The sequence below is a fragment of the Amblyomma maculatum genome, chromosome 9, assembly GCF_055883805.1.
Source record: "Amblyomma maculatum isolate TAMU_Amacu chromosome 9, ASM5588380v1, whole genome shotgun sequence".
In the NCBI taxonomy this organism is placed as follows: domain Eukaryota; kingdom Metazoa; phylum Arthropoda; class Arachnida; order Ixodida; family Ixodidae; genus Amblyomma; species Amblyomma maculatum.
In genome coordinates this window covers 4,820,955-4,834,645 of record NC_139352.1, presented here as the reverse complement: position 1 = coordinate 4,834,645, position 13,691 = coordinate 4,820,955, and positions in this window count along the sequence as shown.

The following is a 13,691-nucleotide window of genomic DNA, read 5'->3' as shown; positions in this document are numbered from 1 at the left end:
TGATTCGTAAAGATATTTATTTTCTCACAAGAAAGCACTCGTACGAACAAATGCGGCTTTTTATAATATTTTCACATGATATGCAAAACAAAAGTGTCTCCTTTTCGCAATAACTTCCGCTTCCTATTATAGAGACGCGACAACGTACACCAATCTTTTCGACAAGTTGAACAACAGAGAACGCAAATTTACCCGAACATTCATGAATAATCACCGAAGCATAAAAATAAGGGCCACTGTTTGAAATCCAACGCAGAACTGTCGGGCGAGGAAAAAGAGCAAAAATAAGATCTGGTCGCGTTAATACACGAAACTTCTTTTCAGTTCCCCCACAAGCTGAACACCTTTACATCCTGATGCACAGAAACGTAGGAAAGGACTCTGGAGCCTCTGCTCGCGTTCACATTCAGCCGCCGGCGGTTGACGGAAAGAAGCGAAATGACAGTTTTGGAATTAAAACAATATCTCGGAGAATGTTTTGAAGTGCACACCCGAGCAACCGTTTTTGCGACGTTGTAGCACTGAGATAGGACCTGAGCTTTCGGAATGTTAGAAACGAATGCTTCGGCAGTGCTGACGGGCAAAGCGGTTAGAATATGCAACAAGCGGTGGATGTTTGGGTAAAAAAAAAAGTATTCGGGCAAAGGGAAGACGTCTGTACCGCGGACGCGGGCTGGACATCGCTGTTATTCCATTTGTTTCCAGACAAGGGCTTCACCATTAAAAGAAATAAACTCCCTGTAAAATGGGACAGTTTCTTTTCAGAGCTAGGTTCAGGTAGGTTCAGGCCTAGTGGTTTGGGTGTCCGTCTCGGCTGCGGGAGGTGGTTCGTTCGAAACCCACCTGCGGACACCCACCGGTAAAAATGGGTACAAGCGTCCCCCGGCCTGGCGCCCGGCTCTCACAGGTGTGTGCGCTTGGAAGAGACTCCGCAAACCCCGCTGCGCTCCTTCTGGGGCAAAATAGTTTCGAACACTTCAACCAGCAAAGGTGGTTCGAGTTACCGTGCTTCACGGGGTTCAAAACTGAAAACGAGTCGTGTCCTGCACACGCGAAAACTCAGAAAAGCCTTGAAGTTTCAAGTGCGAAACGCTCTAAGTGAACCTTTACGTCGATAGACGTAAAGGTTCACTGTCACTGATGAAGTTCACTTCTCAGAGATCACTCAGCTCCATCGATATGGGCGATCGCCCGAAACAAGTCGACTGTTGGGCACTGAAGCAGCTTTGACTTCGCACTCTTCTTTTCCGTACTGTTGTGTATTTTATTATCTTTTTCAGGCCTCAGAATCACAGGTTCACAGCTCGGGGAAAGCCATCTTCAAGGCAACATTATTCTTTCATTATTCCTCACCCTGTAGTCCTGCCTCTCTCGTCCCCTAGCTGCTTTTCTTCTTCGGAAGCCGAAGCCTGCATAAACCCAGCCACATTGATATCTAAAGACACAAACTCGCCCAACGAGTCACTGGCCGCAGAACCCTGACGGGTTACTAAGAGCCTTATCTTTCTTTTCTGCGGGACAAAGTCCTCCAAATCCTTGACACGCTAGACTTTACAGAGCCTTGTCTGTGATCTTCCTAGCCTAACGTTATAAAACTCTTGACAGAGTTGAATAAAACGTTTCGTTTTTTTTTTTCCTTTCTCACAGAGTACGATGACTGCTATGTCACGCAAAGAAGTCCTCACTGCTGCAGTGACACCTCGAGGACAACGTTATACGTCAGCGGTGCTGTGCGGACTGTTAACATCGTGCTGTTGTAGAACTCGGGAATAATACCGGTCACTCTTTTAACACCTCTCGGCCCTTGACACGCAGGCAACTATCCACTTCCGCGCAGACTGTGCCGCCACACGGAGCGAAGCATCAATCAGAATTAACCCTCTTGGCAAGGTCGATTTCACACCCGCCATCCATGCAGTGGAGCGTCGCAAGCGATTCTCCACGGCCGAAAAACGCAGCAGCCTTACCAGGGAGGTGTGCAAAAAGAAGGGCAAGCGAAGTTCATGTCAGGCGATATTCTCCTTCGACAAAGTGTTACAACCTTCAGAATTGTGCTACAGGTTAAGGAGAAGAAAGAACGAACGCAAGAACGAACAATCGGGAAAGAAGGAAATCCTCGCGGCCCAACCATGAAGCACCCTAAGAGAGAAAGAAAGAAAAACAGGAAAAACGAGAGAAAAATATAGATACAAAGTGGCGACTGCTCACACGGCCTGGCTCCTAATGTGCATACAAAGGAAGTTTATGACTGCGCCACTGCTGACCCCCGGTGAGCCTTGAATCGCGAGAAAGAACCAAAGTGTGAAACACGGAGAGAACTGGTTTCGGACGCAAACAGTTGGGTTACAAGGTTCGCTTCCTTCAGAAAGGTTTCAAAACATTTTCACTATTGTAGTTTATAGTGGATGAAGGTGACCGATAGCGCGCTAGTAGGAAATGATGACAGGAGGATATATTTACAACACAGATATGAACATTGATTAATTTCAGGACCATAACTGGTTACAAAAAGAACAAGCTTAAGCACCTCAAATTTGGGGTGTTTCACTCATTGAGCTTTACTGTAGGTTAGAGCCAATGCATTGCCGTGGTACGTGATAAGCGCGAAGCCTTGCCGGCAAGACTGGACTGGACTGGACGCTCATCGTTTGTGCGGCTATTTTATACAAATAATAAATAAAGAAACGTGGCGGTCGTTTTAGGATCTGACCCAAAACATAAATCAACAAAACAAAACTCCTGCGGCGCGACCACCACCTTCGTGGGATGGGCACAACAGCCTCGAGTCCAGGGCCAAGAAGAAATATCGGTTAAACAAAAACAAATGTCAGAATTATAACCCTTTAACCTGGGAGAGCTTCGAAGCCTTCTCTCGTCAGAATGTTCACGCTCGCTTCCGCAGTCTCCAACTTCCAGCGCTGTGTTTGTGTTGTTCTGATCTTCGTCCTCGTCCTTCGCGCGGTTATTACAAAATGTATTACCAACTTGCCAGCACCTCAACGCTTGTTAGCTCTAACCTCCCGTTGCATATCAAAGACAGAAGGAGGATGAGTCAGCAGCCACTACGCGACGAGCAGCCGAGGGTGAAAAGCATTCTCGACTTGTCAGTGAGATCTGTCCGAAATCCGTCGTTATAGCCTTTATCATCGCAAGTCGTACGGTCACCTTCAAGCGGGCATGATCTCTGGCTTCGTTAGAGCTGGCTTCGGAGTGGATGAGGGCGTCCTCCCGGGGATAATTGCAATGCTTGCTTTGACGAGGTGCGAATGGTGAAAAGTCCGAATGAACGCCAACGTGCACCGTTAGAGAGGGCGCTATAGGAAGATAATCGCTGTAGTGGTCACCTTCCTCGTTCACTGTATTCAGGGAAAGCGGAAACAACAGTAATCAATTTCCTGTCGAACCGTGGACCACAGCGCGTATAGAAAGTGCTGATGTCAAGAAGCAAGAGCTCCTGGCGGTCGTCTGAGGAGTACCCCGAGGAATAAACGCTGCACTACTAAGCAGAGAAATATATTTGCCAAATACGAAATTGCAGTAATCTACAAGACTCTGCTGACATGTGGAGAAATTTAGATACAGTCGGATGGCACGTATACGAATGAACGGCTGTGCAAACACCCAACAGAAGTTGGCGCCGGAGAGGACGGAAATCTTGCATATCATTACAGCAAATGTCCCAAGAAATGTTCGCCACGTTTTGTAGGTGTTTATATTTTTGGCCATTGGAAAAATTCGAAGGGACGTGTAATCTCCGAGGCTTTCTAGATAGCGAAACATGGCGAAGTTTGTATCAGTTCCGCATCTATAGCGATAACATTTGAAGAATATGATTTCTTGAATGAATGTAGTTTCTTGTCCTGGCTTGTCGCGTGCGTGACTTTTACTTAGCGGCTCGTGTTCAATAAACACCCTAGTTCTTTGCCCAACCTTTGTCCTGCATGGTTCTCCCTTGTGCATACATCTGTTTCAGCCTGGAAACAATCCTCTTATATTAACAGGCACATCATTGAGCCAGTCTCTCGATGATGCGAGCACCACACACTTCAACAATAAAGAAAAATCAATGCCGCCTCACATATTTTTGCCTGCAATCTACGGGGGAAGGGGTGGGGGGGCGAGACCTAGCAATATCTTACACCCACACTTCCTCTCATATATATATATATATATATATATATATATATATATATATATATATATATATATATATATATATATATATATATATATATATATATATATATATATATATATATATATATATATATATATATATATATGTATATATATATATATATATATAATTTCGACCACCTGGAGTTCTTTAACGTGCACTGCCATCGCACAGCACACGAGCGCCTTGCTTTTCGCCCCTACAGAAAAGCGGCCGCCGAGGCCGGGATTCAATCCTGAGCCCTTGGAGACAGTAGCCGAGCGGCTAGACCACTGCGCCACCCCGGCGGGGCTTGCATATATATGCATATATAATGACTAACGCCCATTGTGCACCTTCAACAGTGACGCATGGTTTCTAGGGAAGGTGGACACGGGTCACAGGAAAAAGTGGTGAGCCCGCCAATGCTACGCCCGTCAGCATTTCCGCGTGCCCTATTGGGTCTGTGCACCCGCTCCCGACTTCACGTGGCCTGGCATAAAAAAGCTTCGCTTCCTCGGCAATCATCGACCCAGAGATAGCGGAGAGGGATCGCGATGCTAAACTCATCTATTATTCTCGCACGGCTGGCACTGACATCGATTCTGCCACCGCTGCCACCAGTGCGGTCGGCCTCGGCTGCAGGGTTGTGCCGGTCAAGGCGGCCTCCGCCGCAACTGCTTGATTACTTTAGCCCCACGAGATGATTTATACAGGGCATCCCAGCTAAAACAGAACAAGATTAAAAGTGAATACACGTATTCGTCCGAGGTGAACTCAAGTGAATGTTGGTAGGATTTATTTGAAGTTCTGGCCGTATTCTTTTTCTTCCGTCTTGCTCGAGTTACCTTATTACTTTTTTAAAAAATATGGCTATAAATGCTCAGGTGTGAAGAGGAAATTTGCCGAGTGCCATGACAATGATCTGACCCATGTGTTTCCGGCTACGTAGCTCTAGAGTAGCTCTTTTAGCTCGCGAAGGTTAAAAAAGTGAGCAGTAATTAAGTGCGATTAAATGAGGTTTGACGAATGATAGCAGAGATGCCACAACCTTTCGGACACTTCGCACGAGTAGCCGAACTGGTTGTCTGTATATATGTCCCGCTTAAACCGATTCGTGGCCGATCCGCAATCTCCTGCCTGGGCAGCACTGCTGCCTGCAGTATTTGAAAACAAATAAATAAATAATAATAAATAAAATAAATAAATCGAGTTGTGCGGTTCGAGCGTGGTAATTTTCTTGCTTCTCTGCCAGTCTCGCCTTACGTTCTTCGGGAGTTTCGGCATTCTTCTTCGCACGCTTCCAATACCTCTGCCTGGCCAATTCCATCTCTCGACGAGCTATATCGGCCGGGTGATCAGATGCGGCTTGCCGCCTGCGACATTCCAGGCGCGTGGCATTTCCAACCACACTGCGCGGCTAACCGTCATCTTCATCCATGGCATAGCCCTGCCGGAGCCGTTGCTAGGCAGCCGCTTTTACACACGTCTTCCACGTGTTCAGCTGACGTCATCGCACCCATAAAGTGATCTTTGAAGTTATTGAGAATCAATTGTCTCACAAGGACCCTTGTAGGTCATTATGGTCAGAGTCAAGTGGTAAGTTAATCATGTAGTGATGTCGCTAAACTGGCTAAGCCCCAGTTTGATTTCTGTGTCGGCTGGTCTTTCCGGTAATGTGCCTCACAAGTTGCGACTGGACATAAGCAGACCGGTCGAACCCGGATGGGGCCAGGTATCCCAGCCTGGCGAGTAGCCGTCTAACATGCTATGTTGGAGAGAACACGGTGAATGAAAACCTCTCAGGGTTCACAACAGGGAAGGGACCTTGAGCACCGCTTCCAAATACTTTGGACCGGTGCTCGCACTACGGCGAAATGCGCCTCTCTAGTATCCCTAGTAGACTCGGGGCGGGGAACACCAAAATGGCCCAGCAACCTGTCTCTGGTAGCGGAAAACCGGCGAACGTGATGTGGTTTGTGAATATGCTTGAAGGCCGAGGGTCGTGCATTTCGGCTAAGGCGAGTGCTCGCCCTCTACGGAGGCTCAGAAGCGAGCTCGACTCGATCAGTATCATTCGAGAAAACCCACACTGCCCCAACCCCGCCTCGACTACCATAATCCCCACCCTACACACCACTTCACTTTCCCAAGTCCAATCCCGTCCTTGTACTTCCCTGGGGAGATTACGCGGACTCTCCCCGGGCCCGCTCTCCGCCTGTGGGCCACTATGTAGAATTCCTCACGTTCTTCTGGAGCCTTCGGGTTCTTTCGCCTGCGGGTGTAAAAGGCAGACCAAGCTTGTCTTTCGGGACCAAATCATTTATGTTCGATTGAATTGATCCTGTTATATCTAGCTGTTTGGGCGGAGGCATTTTATTCTACTTTGGTCGCCTCAACATATTTGATGATGATGATGTATAATATACTAAAGAGTGCGTGTGGAATTACAGAGGTACAAATTATGGGATTAGTGGACAAGTGAGTTGCAGAGTGTGTGTACACAAAAAGTTATCCACAGGGGAAGCTGCGGACGGGAGCCTTTAAAGGGGAACATCGCTGATATTAACACGATCGCGTCAAAGGCGTTCACCGATTATCCGGCTTTGACGCTGCCGCTGGGGTTGCGAGCAAAACACCCCGAGCATGGCGCTGACAGCTGACATCGTTAACGTAGGATTAACTGACATTACGTTTGCAAGGAGCTCCCAACTCGGTCCTCACGTTTCATATGGGCGGGTGATATCAGAATCAGCTTCCCAGGGCCGAAGCATTCACTTCACCCTTACTGGCCATGCAGGCACATTTATGCGGCTTGGTAAAAGCGGGGCTTTATATGTCGGGAGTAGCCTACGCTAATTTGCCATACCCTTTAAGGCGGAGCTTAAATGTCCCCAATAATTTCCCCATCATTTTGAGTCGATTATTTTATTACATTCCTCGTGTGCTCTGTCGCCGGCACAACAAACAGTTTTTCAATATTCTTAGTAGACCTGTTTTTAAAAGGCAAACCCGGAACGGAAACCGAAACTGGCCAGAAATGACGTTTTGGTTGCAAAACCCGTGGCGTTACACACAGTATTAGAAAAACACTCGCTCGCGGTTTGAATGCTCGCGGTTTGAATGATGGAGATAAGAGACTGAAAATCACGACGCAGTACATAAAATGTTGAATATTCAAAATTAGTTGACCAGGCGGGTAGCCTGCATGGGTATAATGTTTGTTTCGTGGCAAACGCAGTGTTGCCCGCAGAAATCACCTGAGCTGAGGGCACAAAACCGGCACATTGAAATATCGAGTCGCGCCCAAATTTGTTTTAATGAGTAAGAACGGAGAGAGAACCGCACTGTAAAAGTTTTACAAGAATACGCAAAAGTCGAAAAGAGCACCAGAGGAGAGACTGCGGAGGCAAGTGCGAGAGATTAAAAGGAATAGGCTGAAGTTCAGTGCTACAGCTGAATTCCGCTACACATAAACTCTTTGTATCAGAATGTCTTGTGCCGTAAAAAGCTTGTCACGATGATGACACGGAAGGCAGCCTGACAGAAGAATTCCCGTTAATTATTTTGCCTGCAAGCAGTGTTGAAAAAAAAAAAATGACGAGGGACTTAAGCGACTAAAGTAGTGAAAGGAGAAAGCCTGAGTGCCGCATTCTGCTACGCAAGTGTTGCGCATGTAGCGGTGAATGCTGCTAGGAGTAAAGTGAGCGACTACTGCTTCACATTCGGCTAGTGCATGAGCTGTCAACTGGTGACGAGTTTCGAGAATGTTCCAAACATTGTCTACACAATGTCTGAAAACGCCTAAGTTTAGATCATTAATTAGCCATTAATTAATTGGTCGTTAACTAGTAATTGATCATTAGTCAGTGATAACTGATAGCTATATAGTTAATAATTAGTAATTGCCCATTAGTCCTTGATAAAAGATAAGTAGGTCATTAATCAGTCATGAATTGTAATTGATCATTAGTCATTGATAACTTATAGTTATTAATTAATTTCATTAGTAATTAATTAGTGATTGATCATTGATTGGGATATGGCCATATAACGCACGCATTCGCGCTACTGAAGGGGCTGTCGATGAAGGGGTCGAACCCGCGTCTTTGGATTGAGCAGTCGAGCACCCTGACCACCCAGCCAACGCGGTGAGGCAAATAGTTAAAAGAAATAAGAATTAAGGAGCCTTCGTGCGAGAACAGCATTGATAGGAATCCCGCGCGAAGGCCCCTTATATAAGCGCTCCCCTTTCACAATCTGTCAAATGAGCATAAGTGTCCGTTATGCAAAAGCGAAAAGTGAACAAACCACAAAGTTGGGAAGGAAAGTCATGAAATTAACCTGGATGGACACTCTTGTAGTTGATGGGAACAGTCCTAAAACAGAAGAAACGGCAGCTAACTGCCTCCCATAGAGATGCGGTATGCCTAAGCCCCTGGAGAAACATACCTGAAAAGTTTATCACGCCGAAGTTGGGCATGACCAATTAAACGTCGCAAATGTTCAGTGACAACGCTGGATGTAATGTCTAGCGAGATGTAGGACCTGAAGTACATAGTAAAGTTTTGTTGCCAGAAAGATGTTACAGGCCTGGGATCGACCATAAATCGAAAGTCGATGCTACAAAAAACTCTGAGCATAAAGCGGCCCGGACCCGCTACTGCTGTAATGTGCACTTGACTTAAATGCATGAAGTGGAACGGAAAGATATTTAGGCTGTCAGCACGACCATATTATTCCGTACCATATGGTTGGGGTTGAGCCGGGTGTACCGAACCACTGTCCAGAACTTTTGCAACAATCCACATGAGCCCCACAGACGTCTCCAAACTGGTCTATTGCGGATACAGCTTTTCAAATGCTGGGCTTGTCGACCCAGAAAAAGGCGAGATCATCAGACCTAAAACAGAGAAACCGTGGATATTACTGTTGTGTAAAACACTCAAAGTGGCTCCCAGCAAAGGGCAGAAAACAGCGGGGACATCGGACAACCTTTGCTTAACTGAAGACGGGGTTTGTCAAGCTACTCAAACTACCATTAATAATTAGGCGGGTGGAAGAGTTGCTGCAGCAACGTGCGACCGCAGACCCAATGTTTTGTTCAAGAATGTTTTAGGGGCACCTATCGTCTACAGTGAACACGTTGTAGTGCGTATAACTCAGGAATGTGGGTTTTGGATGCGTACTGATGTTACAGTAATAATAACCGTCAGACGCAACCGGGGAGCGTGGTGGCTGCGGCAATGCAGGAATTGATGACGAGAGGTTGCGACGCATTGAAACATTGCATCAAATACACTTCGACGGCGTATTGCTGCCAGACCATACAAACTCGGAAACTCTCGTGGCTTTGTAGCGTCAAGGTTCGAATATCGCCGGTCCTATGTGTAACAAACATACAAACACATTTAAGAAAGAGCTTTCATGAATTTAGAAACATTTCCAGTCAAACTGCGGCCACACAACAAGTGATACTTTCGCATTCTTACACGTAAGCAGCCTCAAGCGTCTCTACCAATTTTTTTCTGACAATATTCTCAGCTTCTTTATGCAGCCCCTAGTGTGTCATCGAGTTTTTTCCTGCGAATGTTTTGTTTCTTTTGTTTCACATCTAAAATTGGTGAATATATTTAGGACTAAGGCGGTCTCTGGTATTTAGAAATTGGATACATCGAATTATTACCTATATGGAACTCTCGGAATACCTTCCTCGAAATCCCATGTAAAAGTATAGCAACAATGTTCACTTGTATCGAACTCCCGTTCAACGGACATTCGATATATCGAAATGAGCCCCATGCCCCTGCAAGGGGCGCTTTTCCTAACATCTCTCTAAGGATCACTTTACGCACATGGGGCCGGTCGGCTGCGCGGCCCTTGGTACCTGCTGAGTGCTCTAACGCTGCAAAACCGCGTGACGAGGTGACCGTGGGGTCCGGTTGGAAGGAGGCATAGACCCGGGATAGCGCGGCCTGCTTCGCTGTACCCTAATTTTAGCCGTTACTGCGCCAACAGGTACGAGTACCAGAATTAGACCTCTTACGATCTGAGATGGCTTTTCCCAAAGCACCGTGCGCTGCAGATTTGATGTGAGGCCTAACTCCAAAGGCACTTGAGAAGTGCGACGTGAGTAGCGTGAATTCCGACAACCTGGTCTGTCTATGCCACGTATATGGCGCGAGAGCTTGTGCCTACAGAGCGGCACCCAGAGATGTGCCCAATGTGCTCTCCTTTTCCACGCCTGGCAGGAGGTGACGCGCGGATCGCCTCGCGCTTACGCCTCGCAGCTCACCGCACCTGCTGTCGGCGGGTGAAACATCACTGTGGTAAGCGCGTTGCTGGCGTGGACGCACCGCATTCACGCTTTTATAGTTACAGAGAGGCTTATCTGTACGCATTGAATTGCCGATATATAGAACTATTTTACGATCCTCTTCGAGTTCAATATATCCGGAACCGATTGTATAGGTATGCATTTTACGCGAGCTCTAACTGCGAAGAATAACTTATGTGTAAAGCGTAAGTTTTTTTGGCAGTCAAGAATTTTGTAAGTGCAACCCCTTCTCACCTACCTCAACAATAACAGGCTATCTACCATAATATTAACATCAATTGTATTCAGTGCTGGAATCCGAAGGCTGCTTCAGAAGTATACTTTCCCTCGCCTCAACAACGGGTATTAAGCAAGGAATCAAGAAGGAGCACGCATACATAGCATGCGCCGTCATCAAGTATTCACGTGAATTGCAGGAAAAAGGCCTCCCACAATGACCTCCAATCAGTTCCGTGCTGCGCCAGCTGCGGCCAATTTATCTACGCAAAACTTCCTGATATCGCATCTGCCTACCAAACTGCCGTGACATCTCAGTAGCCCAAGGTCACGGGATCGGACCCAGACGCAGCGGCTGCATTTCGATGAAGGCATAATGCAAAGTTGTCTTTGTGCTGTTTGGTGCCAACGTATGTTAAATAGTCGCCGCTTGGTCCGAACAACCCGGAGTATTCCACTGCGTTGGCCCTCAAAGCCCATGCATCACATAGGGATGTTAAAACCCTTACGCCGCAAATACCACCCACTCACCTAGCCATACGCTGCTCCCGGCTACATTTGCCTCCTCTCGAAATCCATTCCGCAATCCTAGAAAACCGTTGGCTATCAGTTCTCAAAAGTGTGCGCTCTTCCCTTTCCTTTCTTCTAAATTAAACGTCCGACATAATTAATTCTCGTTCTTTCTCAAACTCAGCCTGCTCTCTTCCGCCCTCCTGTATTATTTTGGTTCCATAGCTCGTTGAGTCATCCCCATTTTATTTCTAGTCCTTTTGTTAGCCTCTAAGTTGGTGCCCCATCCACAGGTTGATACTGGGCCCGTCTCACAAGTTAAAATCGCGGTGTAGTTATACCCGCGTCAGCGCGGTACGTTCACGCTTCAGTCCGCAACAAAGGCACAGCGCTGCAGCGAGACGAGCCTTTTGCCTCCACAAGGGGCCAAAAAGAAAACAAAAGGGCTGTGGAGAGATCTCGCGTCCCAGAAGGAGAAGGACGTCGTCGATGCACTCAGAGCGACGCTCGCGTCGCAGCGGACCGGAGACGTTGCTGCATGCATATTCAACGAACGTCGTCCCCAGGTTCGCCGAAATAAACGAGGTCCCCTCTACCGGGAGGACGTGGGCGGAGGCCGCAGGCTTGACAGCCGCAGCGTAGGTTCCCTGCATCTAGTTGGCTGCAGTGCCATGGATTGTGTGGCATGACACTTTCAGGCCTCATCCTGTGCAACTGTGTGGTAGTAATAAATGCTGCTTGAGTTCACAATGAGCACCGCCTACACCGTAATAATGAAAGGCTCCAGCTCTTTAGTGTAAAGTCCCACGCTCTCAAACTGAGTGTATTATTTCTTTTCTCTTCTAGCCTGGAATAATTTTATCCCTTCTTGATGATCATGAACAGGGATCAATCAGAAACATATGTTCCGGCAAGCAGGTGGTCAGGTAGGTAGGCAGACAAGAAAGGCAAAGTAAAGCATGGCAAGGGCAATGCAAGGTAACGCAAGCAAAAGCAGGGCAAAGCAACAAGTACAAGACGTAAGCATGGCAACGCAAATCTTGTTTATGACGTTTAACGTCCGAAAGTGATTTATGCTATGGACGCCGTAGTGGACGGCTCCCATTAGGTTCGTTCACCGGCGGTTCTGAAACGCATACTGCACTGAAATCGCAGAATACACGGGCACGTTGCGTATCATTTCCACTGAAAAGTGGCTTCGGAGACAAGGATCGAACGCGGGTTTCCCTGCTCAGCAGTCGAGCGCCCTAATCACTGAGTCACCGTGGCAAAGCTCGCCATACCAAAGAAGGCAAGTTGATTTGAGACTATTATAAGGAAGACAAGCCAAAACGTGGCAGCAAAACAAGAGAAAACAATTCGGATAACTGCGAATATTCAGGTAGGCAGAGAAGTATCATAACTCATAGTCTGGAGAGAATCAGTATGACTCATTGATAGTAGAAGACAAATAAAAAAGCAGCAGTTGACAACTATGGAGCGTGGTACGCGACATGTGTTTTACTCCGCTGAACAGTACGTAAACGGAACCAGTTGTTTATCATTTGACTATATCAAAGAAGCCAGATGAATCCAAATTTTTGAGCTCGTAATCTGGCCTGATGCTCAGTGTTTTATTTAGGTAACCAGAAAAGCTTTAACAGCAAACTACATTCTGTCACGGAGAAAATGTGTGAGACGTTAACTATGAAATTTGAGTGGTATCTAATTACAGGTGAAAATTTTGAAAAGTTGAAACAGCTATCATGAACTTCCGGAGATATATTCCATTTAAGGGACGCCGTCTTGGACGGCTATGGCATGGCTGCACATCAAACCTCGCACAATTATGTTGAAGGCTCTTTAGTTTCATTTCTGTGACTGACGTTGGATGGACGTGCACCACACCGCCGTCCTTGAGTTAAGCAACCAAACGTCTCTCCCACTTTAACCACGACGACCTGTCGGTTGTCGATGCCAATTCAGACAGGTAACGCATGTGCCAAAACAAAGCCGCTTCGGGAGCACTGTGCGACCCGCGAAGTATATTTAGGAGCCGCGTAAACACCCAGCGTTCTAAAGGTTCTTTTTCTCGCAATGACTGCATGGGTTCTGTAGCAACAGTTTCGTCGTCACTGCACGGAAATACGCGGGGCGAGACAGAATGTCACCGTCGCTTCCTTGCCAGAGTCGGCTGGCACTGATTAGGAACGCAGTGGCCGCGTGCAGCACTACCGAGCTCCGCTCGTTAGTAAGGTCGTCAATAAAAGGATACGACAAGGCTTGCCAGAAAGGGGAAGAAAAAAGCGCTGGAAAGGCGTGCTAACCGGTGTTCAGTGCATAGCAAGAGAGAAAGAGATAGAGAACTTTATTTAAAAAAAAAAAAGAAAAAAAAGGGGGGGGGGGGGGGGGGCAGTGAGTGGAGTGAGTGGTTCGTTCGAAACCCGCCGCCGGACACCCACCGGTAAAAATGGGTACAAGCGTCCCCCGGCC